Source organism: Protopterus annectens, chromosome 9.part0 (assembly GCF_019279795.1).
Source record: "Protopterus annectens isolate FY-2018-M chromosome 9.part0, PAN1.0, whole genome shotgun sequence".
NCBI lineage: Eukaryota > Metazoa > Chordata > Ceratodontiformes > Protopteridae > Protopterus > Protopterus annectens.
In genome coordinates, this window is record NC_056743.1 from 1,519,304,300 (window position 1) to 1,519,317,418 (window position 13,119).

Consider the following 13,119-nt stretch of genomic DNA (forward strand, 5'->3'; position numbering starts at 1 on the left):
AGAGATGCAAATACACTGTGGAATTGGAGTCCGTTCTCTCACGTAAAAACAAACTATAGACATCAAACAGGTTGTCAGCACACGTGCTTCTCACACAAACCTTACCTCTCACACAAAATAAGGTCATGACACATAAACCCACATACGCTAAGATTCTCACTAAAAGCCTATTAAAAGAACAGTGACCTCCAAACACACACCACCCACACTCATCTACACATATTAACACACACACCAGTGTCTCAACAAATAAGCCTCTAAGCCAAACCACATCAAATGTCTTAGTCATAGGCAACTCCATAGTGAAACACACAGATGTCCCCCTCACCAGACTGGACAAGGAGAAGGTCACGATCAGTTGCCTGTCAGGTGCCGGGATCCAGTAAGTCACACATGCACTCAAGTCACTCAACAACAAATAGTTATGACTCGGACATAATCCATGTTGGAGTGAGTGACTTGAGACGTACCTCTCTGGACTATATGAAGAAAGACATGACAACTCTCTGATTATGTGTCCCAGACAGGTGTGTTCTTGGCCCTAAGCAGTATCATACCCTCACCCAGGATGATGCCATAATCTAAACAAAAAATGATTGACTTCAATAATTGGTTCAGCTTCTGGTGTCAGTCCAGGGGATCCAGTATCTGTCAGCCTTGGAGGATATGATGGACCTCACTGCATTGCTAGAGATGGTCTTGCACATTTCCCTGTCTAGGTTTTTGGATACTGGCAAAAGACCCTTACCTCCCCCATAGTGCCTTTTTTAGGCAATGTCAAAATAACAAATTTTCCAACTTAACAAAATCTAATCAAGACAAACTCAGGGTTGTGCTTCTTAGTGATAGGAGTTTAAACATGAAACTGCACTCCCTGGAAGCACTCCTCACCTTAAAGGATGCTGATGTCTGTGCAGTTACCAAGATGTGGTTCAAAGCCGCTGAGGGCACCCAGGCTGTGCAAGGGTACAATGCCTTCCACTCATTCATACCTCAAAATGAGATTGAAGGTGTATCCATCTTCTTCAAAACCAAATGCACTTCGAGACTGGTCAAACAGCGTGACTCTCAAACTACTCCATGTCCAATTAACTATTGAGAAAGTACCATAACACATCATTGCTAGCTGTAGATCCCGCACCATGAACCAGGATGAGCTCACCCCCTACCTCGATTTACTGGAATCCCTCACCATACAGCCCAACACATTAGTCATGGGAGATTTCATCTCTCCTTCCATTGGCTGGGGGACATACATGAGCAAAAACACACTCACCTAAAGGTTCCTGGACTTTAACACAAATGCTCTGAAACAGTCTGCACCCCCACTAGGAGCTGTAATGTTCTGGACAGAGTACTCATCAACATAGGAGGTCACTGTACCTCCCTATGCATAATGCCCTCCTTGGTTAGGTCAGGCTACAAATCTGTCCTGCTTGAAGTAACTGTTGAAACTGACATCCTCATAGGAGCAAAAACTATAAAAAAACTTTACCAAAGCTAGCTACAGCCTACTAAGCGACAGTATAAAATGCTTCATAGTCCATCGTAAAGTGGGGAATGGATCACTTCTCATGTCAAATGAATTATCAGTTAACTATACTTTGTTTGAGGACACCTTGCAGAGGAGTCTTAACTGCAAATGTATTATTATTCAGGTGGGATCAGGGGTCTTCTGTATGTTTTCCATTGATTTTCACTAATTCTAAAAGTTGGAAATAGCAAACTGTCTCTCTAATAACTCCAGTGTGGCCAAGTCTTGTAGATAATGCAGGTGGCATCAGAGAAGAATACAGTTGTGTAAACTCTTACCATAATGGTAGATGTCCTTTGCTTCACTGCTGCATTATTCTTATCGATATGGGATTCTCTGCTGTAAGTATGACGTTCGGCCCTTCTTCTAAAGACTTCTGAATTTAAAAGATATGCTGAACATCACCATACGTCCCTGCATATAATGTAGGGCATAAAGGTGACGTTCAGGCTTACCAAAAACAGAACTGTTTGCCCCAGGAGGAACACCAGTCCAAGGATAAAAAGAGGTAACGTGTACATCCAGGAAGGTAAAGAACTAGGGGGGATGGAGGGAGGGAGGGAATACTGCAACAATGTCTACTGTTATGATAAGATTTTACTCAAGTACACTATGTCCTCACATTCAGTGCTGCTAGGGTTGCCACCTTTTCAAATGCCCAGAGTGGGACATTTTTGGTACAAACATCAGATTTTGCAGGCCAAAACACAGCCATGGCCAGTACAAAGGACAGAACTTCCCTTTTATGCCTAAATAAAAGCTTATTCTTGTAGCATTTGCTTTTTCTGTTTCTTATAACATTTAGGTGTTTCAGATACAGAATAACTGTTTTATGTAACTATTACATAAAATATAGGAAATAATTTTGTCCTAAAATCTCAGGACATTTCCCATTTTTACAACTTTTTAGCAGGACACAACAGCCCAAAACCCCTCGCAAAGTGGGACAGCTGGTAACCCTAAGTGCTGCAGTATTCTTAACGATACGGGAGAGTGCCAAAACTCAAGAGGAAATTTGGGGGGAGAAAAGGGCAGAAAAGTCCCCTAAAACAATGAAGAACTAAACTAGCAAAACTAGTCCTAGCTGTCGAGATACCATTCAACTTGTAGTGCTTGGTAGAGGTATGCACAGAAGTCCAGGTAGCTGCTTCAAGAATAGAATTAGTATCTAAGCCTTTGAAAAAAGCACCAGAAGAAGCCACAGCTCTAGTAGAATGAGTCTTAATTGAAAAAGGAAGGCTCTTCTCATGAAAAGCGTAACAAAAGGAAATAGGCTTAGAAATCCAAAAAAAAAATAGTTTGCTTGGATACAGCAAGCCCCAAAGATGTAGCATGAAAAGAAGCAAATAACTGATTAGATTTTCTGATAGCCTTAGTCATGTCCAGATACATTTTAAGTTGCCTATGCATGTCCAAAGTATACAGCTGCCTCCCACTGTCAGTTTATGGAGAGAAAAAAAAGTAGGCAGGTTAATAGACTGATTAAGTGATAGCTCATTAACTACCTTCGACATAAAAGAAGGGTTAGTGCGCAGGGATACTCTGTCCTGATGAAAAATCAAAAAAGGAGGATAAGCCATAAGGGCTTGCAACTCAGACACTCATCTGGCAGAAGTAAGCGCTAACAAAAGAAAAGTCTTCCAGGAACAATGTTGCAAGGAAGCTGAAGGAGCAGGCTCAAAAGGAGCCCGAGTCAACTTCTCCAAAACAAAGATAAGATCCCAGGGAGGAGGAGGAACAGGCTTCCTGGGAGGTCTAATATTACGGATGCCTTTAAGAAATTGTCTCACCTCAAATCTATTAGCAAAAGGAGGAGAAAAAGGCAGACAAGCAGTGGTAGCTGACAGGTGGGCCTTAATAAAAAAAAAATAGGCCAAACCAGCATTGAGCAACTGTCACAAATAAGAGAGAACCAAAGGAGCATCCACAGTAAGTGGGTTAATGTTATGAGAGAGACGCCAAAAAGAAAAGGTCTTCCATTTGGATAAGTAGGATTTACTAGTCATATGTTTCCTGGCCTCCTGCAGGACTTGCAGCATATCATCAGAAAAAAAAACGTGTCTATGAGGAATCAGAATCCTATCACCCACAATATCAGTTGAAGCATGGACATGTGGGGATGGATGAGAGATCCCTTGTCTTGTGTGAGTAGATCTACCCTGTGAGGTAACTTGTGATGATTGCCCTTGGTTAGATGCAGAAGAAGAGAGAACCAGTGTTGTTGCGGCCAAACGGGAGTTACCAACAAGCTTTTGTGAGCATCCTGTTGAATTTTGAACAGGAATTTCGGAATGAGAGGAAGGAGAGGGAATGCATAAAGAAACATCCCCTTCCAAGAGAAGGAGAGGGCGTCTACCTTCCATACCAGAAGACCTGGGACTCTGGCACAAAACAGAGGAAGTTGTCTGTTCAGAGGGGAGGCAAAAAAGATCCTATTGAGGAGTACCCCACTAACACATCTCTGTGAAGCATCCATACGTGGGACTGAGTTAAGGACCTGCTCAGAGTGTCTGCCAAAGTGTTCTGACTGGAGGGAATATAAACTGCTTGAAGAGTCATTTGACAGCAAGATCCCATGCCAAAAGTGCCAGCTGGCAAAAAAAATAAGATCTCGTTGATCCCTGCTTGTTGATACACAACAATGTGGTATTGTCTGTGAATACCTTGAGAAAGGAGAGAGTGAAAGGCTTGAAGAGCCAGCAGAAGAGGTATCAGCTCATTCACATTGATGTGCTCCTTCTGCTGACGAGGTGACCATACCCCCCCCCCCCCGTATTTTTAGGAAGTCAAAATTCACTCCCATCCCATGTCTGAGGTGTCTGTAAACAATTCCTGAGAGGGAAGAGGGGGATGAAAAGGGATCCCTGGATTCATAGGCAACCTGTTAATCCACCAGAGAAGTTCCTGTCTGAGGCAAGGAAGAAGAGGAACTAAAAATTCTAGAGTATGAACATGTTGAAGCCACACTGACTTCAGAAACCACTAAAACTTTCTCATATGAAGTTTGGCCAGAGGGAGCGTCGGAATGGTGGATGCCATGAAATCCAAAACTCTCAGAAACTCCCTGGAGGTAATAGAAGCCAGAGGAAGAAGAGTATGAAAGAAACAAATGAGAATTAAGGCCTTTGTAGGGGGCAGAGATGCAGGCACTGGCACCGTCTGAATCCTGCAACCCAGAAAAACATTATCCTGAGAAAGAGTAAGAGAAGACCTTTTGAAATTTATATTGAACCCCAGGCTCTGAAGAAGGGATATGGCAAAATGAAGATTTTCCAAAAGGGTCTTTGGAGAGGATGCCTGAATTGACAGGTCATCCAAATAAAGAAATATTTGGATCCCTTGAAGTCTGCAAAAGGCAATCACAGGGGCAAGGCGTTTGGTGAACACCCTTCGGGCAGTAGAAAGGTCAAAGGGGAAAGCAGAGAACTGAAAATGCCAGGAAGCAACAGAGAAATGCAGAAACTTCCTGAAAAGAGGATGGATCGGAATATGGAGATAAGCATACTTGAGATCCAGAGACACCATATAAGCCTGAGGAAGCAAGAGAGGAAACAGAATCTGAAGGGACAACATCCAGAAGGAAGGTACCTTTCAAAAAGTGTTTAGATGAGAGAAGTCTGGAGTAGGTCTCCAAGTGCCCTCTTTTCTGGGCACTAGATACACTCCTTTCCCCCTTTGGGACACAGACACCTTTTAAATAGTACCCAGAGACAAGAAATCTTGAAAAACCTCTGGTAAAAAGCGAAGATGTTCCTGAGGAAGCTGAGGAATGCCCATAAAAGGAGGACTGGATTTCCACACCATGAAGTACCCTTGACAAATGATCAACAGAACCCAAGAATCTTGAGTGATCTGAAGTCAAACCAGAAGAGAAAGAGAAAGGCGAAGAGAAAGAGGAATGTGTCTAGGGAAGGACTGGATAGTTACACAGCACCAGGTTTATCCAGAAAGGAAGGCTTTGGAGTCCCTGGAAATTGAGTAGCCTTAGCAGGAGTCCATTTGCCACTGTTCTTACCTTTTGTAGGACAAGATTGCCTACAAACATAGGGGAGCTTAATGGGATAATTTCTTTGACATTTAGGCACAGGAGAAACAAACACATATTTAAGTTCCCATAAGGTCTTACCCTTATCCTGAGGGGACTTAAACAAACCAGCAGCAGCTTCCCAAACAAAAGTTTAAAATCCAGAGGAGCATCCAACAATTTAGCTTTAATACCATCAGGTAGAGGTTGAAGCCTAAGCCAAGAATACCTCCTCATACCTGAACCAAAATCAGCAGCCCTAGAAGAGGCATCCGATGCATCATAACTACATTTTATAGAATGACGAAATACTTGAGAGGAGGTCCCTAGCAAGGAAAGAACAGAAGTTTTAACTCAGAGTCTGGAAAATTAGAAATAAGTTGACAGGCCTGAGAAAGAAGAGCCAACATATGCCTAGACATATGGGTAAGATAATTAATGGCCCTAAAAGTTAGGGTAGCAGAAATGTAAACCTTTTTAACAGCCTGTCCATAGTTCTGCTGTCCTTGTCAAAAAGCAATAACTTGGGTGAAGGAAGCAATTGAGATTGTTTATCAGAAGCTATAGACACTACTGAGGGGTGAGCAGTAGGACATTTATATAAAAAGAACAATCCTCAGGATCCCTGTAAAACCTATCAGGCTTCTTGGGAGTAGGGGGGAGAGAGAATCAGGTGCCTGAGAGACATTGGAGAAAGCATCCAGTAAAGCAGCCAAGACAGGAGGAATAGACGTCGGTTTAAGAGAGTCCAACTGAAACAACTCATAGTACCTCTTATGGATATCAGAGACCTGAGTACAATCCCACTTAAAAAAAAAAAAAAAAATCTAACGTCCTAGAGAGTGTATCCCCAAAGGAACATTAGGACTAATAGATTCCGCCTCCTCTGACCCATAGTACAAAGGGAGAAGGAATTTCAGTAGAATAAGTAAGGGGGTTCTTCAACAGAATCCGACTCATCCTCAGAAGAATCGTGTTCTCTAGGCCTTTTAAGAGGAGTAGAGGACCAAGGAGAAGCAGGAACTGAAACTTCACGTGGTGGCTTTAAGGCAGAAAATAATCCGAGTAAAAGCCTGCCACTGACTGTGTGGATCCCTAGAAGCAGAAGAAACGTGTTTAATTTTTTTTGTTCCTTTTTTAAGGGAACGTCCTGAGAAGTCTCAGATACAGGATGACAGTCGAGAACCATAAGAGGAACTTCTTCCCCAACTAAAATCTGAGGAACTCCCCTAGGCACCTCATTAAAAATTCAACAGTAGTTTCCACTGAATGTCCAAGATGGAGACCTGCAAAGCCTCTTCAGACGTGCTGCCAGCTGCATCCTCACTGGCCTCCAACACGGTTGCGGCAGAGAAACCCAACAGCACAGCCAGGTGAGCCTCCGGGTTCGTAACGACTTCGGGAGAAACACCCGACAGAGGCTGGACAGCAGAAGATTCCAGTCATACCTTTTTCAATTTCTTCTTCCCTAATGGCTGATTCTTTGGATGGGACGTTCCTTCCATAGTGTCTTTGGTGAGTAGCTTAAGATTCTGGTTCTCAAGATACAAGGCAGAGAAGAAAATCTACTGCAAAGATTTTTTTGAAGAAGTACCTGGGAAATAAAACAAGGTGTATGGTCATGAGAAGCACCTAAGCAAAAACGACACACATTGTGGCTGTGTCTATGGGGAATCTGTGTCCCACACTGGCATTTACACTTCCTGGATGACATTAACCTCAAAGAACACAAAATAGTGAGAAAAATCAAAATCCCCAATGAGGCACTTATCTCACAAAAACAGCAAACAGGTGTAGGAAGTCACTGGAGAACGAAAATACATTCAGCTGGCAGAAAACGGATGCAGGTAACCAGACCAAAGGTGTAACAGATAAGTTCTGTTTTTGATAAGTCTGAACGTCACCTTTATGCCTTACATTACGCAGGGAGCATATGGTGATGTTCGGCATATCTTTTAAATTCAAAGGTCTTTAGAAGACTGGCTGCACGTTGGACTTCAGCAGCAGGGAATCCCATATCTTTAAGAATACTGCAGCAGTGAATGGAGGACATCAGATGATACTTTTTCTTTGTAGATTACTTAGCAGGCTGGAATACTGCCCTCCCCCCAGCTTATGAAGTATCAAGTTCACAGCATGGAAGATGCCAGGTTTTCCATGCAGACCACTTTTCCTCTAAGAAAGAGCCCTAATACCAGAAAGTCTTATTTATCTAGCCAGGCTAGGATTTTCTCCTTTATATGAAAGTAAAGCAGTAGTGCCTACCTATTGTTCCATGCTTCTGATTTTACAATACCTTTTAGAGTTGTTTTATTAAAGTACCTTTCTTACTTTGCGACTAGGGGGCTTCCTCATTGATTTCTGCCTGAATACTTTCAAATCCATCAGTTTCATATAAGACTGTAGATAACTTATTATTTTAAGGGAACCATCCTATTAAGAACATTTCCAGCATAGGAATTCCACTTTGATGTAAAGAAGGTCACTCTGCTTCCTTCTTAACCTGCCAGTAAATGTGCTAAATGCTTACCTTGGAAGACGCTAGCTCTTATAGCTATTACTTCAGCCAGAAAGATCTTAGAATTGCAATCCCTAATGTACAGTGAGTCTTGTACTATAGTTTACAGGGGCAGTGTATCCTTGAAGCAAACCCTCTTTTGTGCCCAGCGTAGTCAGTGTTGTGTTTTAATCAGACTGGCACTTGTCAGTTTTTCATCAATTCAAACAAATATGTACATAGACAACTGCTTTATTATAATGACCGATACAAGGTCTTCAGCAGATAGATCAGTTATCTATGTCCTTCATGATAGACAAACATGGCCAACCAGTCCATAAGCAGACACTCTCTGTATCGTTGTCTGACTGCATCACCTTTTGGTACAACAAATATGGCAAGACTTTGACTGGTAGGTGAAGGCACATTCCACTACAACAGCTTCTACAATGTTGGCTTAGAGGATTTCTGAAGGTGACACCTGAACTTCCATTTAAACATTCTTTAGACATTATAGCTTAGATGCCTATACTAGAAACAGAGTTAGGTTTGCCTCCGTAGTGTTGCGGGACACGTTCCTGTATCCATGGCCAGGACCCTGTAATACTTGATACTCTTGCATTCACATTATGAATGTAGTGCAGCAGTGATCCTTGTAATGATCATAGTACAGTTGTGAGAGCACCTTCCCACAACATAGTACAGGTGTGGGAGGATGCTCAGTGCAATAATGGGCATGCGGATAGAGTTAATGTTCTTACTGTTGTATGAGAGTACTGACTGTAACTGTGGATACTCAAATAGAAGTTTCATTGGTAGTTTTAATAATTCAATGGGTAGCACATTTGCCATTGGTTCTGGAATGTCAGAAGACTATGGGTTCTATTCTCACACTAGGTAGGTACGTGCATTAATTTTTCTATACTGACACTGCAGTGAGGCATAAGGCAGGTGCTACACTCCTGAGTGTGCTGTCCTTTGGATGAGATGACAGCTGAGGTCTCATATCCCTCATTTGGTGGTTGCTCCAGGTGAGTATAAAAGTTCCCATAGCACTTATCGGTAAACAGGGGAAGTTTACTGGTGAGCTAGCCATATTTCACCATGTCAATATAAATGCCACCTTGAATATCCTATGAAAGGAGGCCTAGTGGCATCAATCCAGTAGTGTGCAAAAATAAATATCATCAGTAAAATCAGGCTGATACCTTTATTCCTTGTATAGTTGTGTGCTTAAACTAGTGTGTGGCTGTGGCTTCACGGTGGTGTGGTTTGATAACCTCATAGCTTGACATTTTCCAACAGTGGTTTCTATTCATTGTACTTATTGCCCTTTATAGTAGTCAGCTGCCAAAAAAGAATCAAAATGGCATGGGTTATTTACTGCTGAGCTTCCTGCAGGCAGCAAGTGTTTTGGATGTACCTCTCAGCACCTGGAGCCAAATAACTATTCTTCAAATCTGACCTGAAGAGGTAAACACCCTCCAGCTTATCCTGTTTTTATTATGGATGAACTGCAGCAGTGATCTTTTTATTCAAACATCTATACATACAGCGAGTACCCACAAACAGCTTTGCTTTCCTGTGACAAAAAAATGAGTTGCCTGAACAAACCTTTTATCAAGACACTTAAAGCTTCATGAAACAGAATAGCATAAGGCATTTAATTTTGCATCCCATCATACAGTCACCAGCCAGGTAGCAAAGGGATTCATTCATTCTTTTTAAAAGACAGTGAAACCTAGAAGCCCAGATGAAGAAGCCATGGCAGTGCACGATATAAAAGCAATCAATGATAAGCAGTGGCGGCTTCAGGTTCCTTTTCTTGCTGGGGCACAGCAGCTAGCTGCTGGGGGCACATAGGGCAAATGAAAAAAAAAATCAGAACACCATACTAATAAAGTACAGTTACCATGATTCATGGTAACAACTCATCCATAATCCACTGTTAAAAATGAAAGACCATTTCCCTACAAAAAAAAACAATGAATGCCATAGTCTTACTAATCCTGGCAATGTTCACTACACAGAAAAACCTACAAATTTGTCATGCTAAAGGATTATGATTTAGATGAAGTGTTGGTGTGCTATAGTATAACAGGTCAAGAGGGAAGCTACCAGTATTATAAATGTACATGTCACACACAAAGACATTTTTGCTCAGTAGAAAGAAAAAAAATATATATCAACACAAATTTAGGAATAGACAGTCAGACTTGTGTTCTTTGCCTAATTGTTAGGAAAACATCTTTAAACAAATACAGCACATTTTACCAACATTCAAGGTGAACCACCCATCTTCTCACTGCAAGTACCGGTGAAGAGCAAAGTAGTTTAAACGTCTGCTTAAAGTTCTTTGAAGTAGGAGCAAGAGTGGTCGGTTAACAGTTCCTGGATTAATTACAGTGATAGTTTGATAACTCGAGGAAGAATGTGGGAGAGGTTCTGTCTGCAGTTGGACTAAGAATTGGAAGCCTTAAAACATGCAGTTCAGCTTATTTTGTTGATTAATTACAACTACAGTTAAAAAGGTAAGAGAATTGGAAACCTTAAAACATGCAGTTCAGCTTATTTTGTTGATTAATTACAACTACAGTTAAAGAGGTAAGAGGGCAGCTGCAATGGTTGGCGTTGCCGCCTCACAGCAAGGGGTTCTCCGGTTTGATCCTCGACTGGGGTGCCTTCTGTGCGGAGTCTGCATGTCCTCCTTGTGGTCACGTGGGTTTCCTCCAGGTGCTCCGGTTTCCTCCCACATCCCAAAGACATGCTGTAGGTGGATTGGACATTCTAAATTGGCCCTAGACGTGCGTGCGTGCATGTGTGTGCCTTCTGTGGAAGGTTGGGCACCGGGCTGGCAACTCGATACTGTAAAACTCCATTGCCAATCATGAGCAGACAGGTGATCTGCTGTGGCGACCCCTAACCGGGAAAAGGCCGAAAGAAGAAGAAGAACAGTTAAAGAGGTAAGAGCTACTCTGATAATACAGATCAGGGTAATTCAAGCAAAAAAGTGAACTTGAAAATAGATTCCAGAACCTGTGCAAGATGCTTGTAACTCACACTGCTGCCATTCTATTTACATGCAAGTTAAAAAATTACATCCAGCATGGCTCATGTAAAGGGGGTATGAAGTGGATTCTGGAAAAAAACCCTTCCAAGATCACTTTACAATGATGTGCCAGATTTTAAATGATACAGTTATGATTTTCTGAATGCTATTAAACCAGTCTCCGAACAAGTCTCAGCAGAAGAATTTAAGAAATTATAGTTTTAATGACTGGGATAATTAAAACTATAGACCCTTGAATTCTAAGGCTGGTGCTTCTTCATTTCCAGACAGTTTAGTTTGGTTTGACATTGTCATAACTTACATAAAATCAGGAAGCAAAAGAATTAAAGAAACTGCAGCTACAGTCAACTTTCCATCATCAAAATAGGGAACACTACCTCTTGTAAAGTGGAACGAAATGGCAAGTTGTGGAACATTTACAGGAGAGGGAGCTCACATCATGGTTAAAATGTTATTTTGTACTTGTTTTAATACTCATTTCTTCAGCTATTCAAGACTCTCTGGAGAAACCATTCAAGTTGTAAAGGTCCTAGGCCCCAGGTGGACAAGCCAAGCCAAACCCCTTCCCCAAACCAAAAAAAAAATACATTAGTCTCCAGTCAGCATCATGCTATCAAACAATACAGGTAAGTGCAAGCTTGGATAATCATGAATACCATACCATCCATAACACCAACAAGCAAAAAATTAAGGAAACTACAGCCATAGTTAAGCTTCACATGGGGGGGGGGGCATGTGCCCCCCCAGAGCCACCCATGATGGTAAGATTGCCATATTGCTTCCGAAAATAGGCTTGGGACCATGATTGTGTGGACTTATTGAAGCTTATGTATGTAGAGGTATGTTAATTGTGGTCAGTTTCAAAGTATGCATTACAGACCTTTCTGATGTTTTGACACAGATTTCTATGTTTTTCTAGTGACTTCTGAAATTATAAATGGCATTGGGCCATATTGTTGATGGGTTTTAGTACACATTGGACAAATTGTGTGAAGGAGGTATGTTAATCGAATCTGGCATGCTAGCAACCTAATAGCCTTGTGCAGTTAGCCATGTGGCTGCTTACTGTAGGGAAGGTAGGATAATTTGTACCGTGACTACAAAAGGATCGGTGAACTTGACCTAAGATTGACAAAAGTACTTTTCCAGGCATTGAGGCAGACCAGCAGTGTAGACCAGTCCACAAACGAGGATGGAATGGAGACACCGGATTTTCTAAAAGACACTGATCTGAGGGTCCATGTGGGGTCCAGCTGCATACACTATCAACATGTTCTATTATCATCTATGTTCTGTTGTCGGTAAAGCAGAGTTTTTCATACTGTGGGGTCTATTAGAGACCCTGCCTTGATTGTAACACTCATTCCTTAGAAACTGCAAAGATGCTATCCCAAGTGCAACAGAGGCACTTAATTTCCAAAGATGCTGCCTTAAGCTTGGCAGAAAGGCCAATGAAAGAGAGTATGTTGGTAAGAGAAGTGCATGTTCCATTTATTGTTAAGAAATGTACTTTGTAACTCTGCAAATGAGCATTGTATAGAAGTATTTGTGCTTGGTCATGAATTAATGGCATTTTTTCTTTCTCATTCTTTAAGTGACTAATTCATTAAAACTGATATTTGCACCTTCTGCCTCCTTCAACTCTTGACATGACTTTTCTCATATGTTCATCTTCCTAGGAATTGATGCAAATGGAAATTATGTATGCCCTTAAAGTATGTGTACATTGAACCTATATGATCCTTTGAGTGAGCCTTTGTATTTGTATAGGAAGTAAAGCAAAACATGTTCACTAGAGCTCCCATCTGTGTATTATGTCTAAATGCATGTGTGTGAAGTACATGTACATTGAACCTGACATGATCCATTGAGCTAGCCTTTGAATTCAAGCAGCAAGTAAAGCAAGATGTGATCGGAAAAACTCCCATCGGTATGTGTTATATGTAAATGCATGTGTATTACCTGGGGTGAAAGTGCAACACCATCTTTGGTGA

At 41.6% G+C, this 13,119-nt stretch overlaps 1 protein-coding gene across 2 annotated transcripts in view; it reads left to right on the forward strand.

Moving 5' to 3' along the window:
• The window catches only part of VARS2 (valyl-tRNA synthetase 2, mitochondrial), a 1,808,135-nt gene that overhangs the window by 1,402,093 nt on the left and 392,923 nt on the right, over window positions 1-13,119 (forward strand). The window lies entirely within an intron of this gene.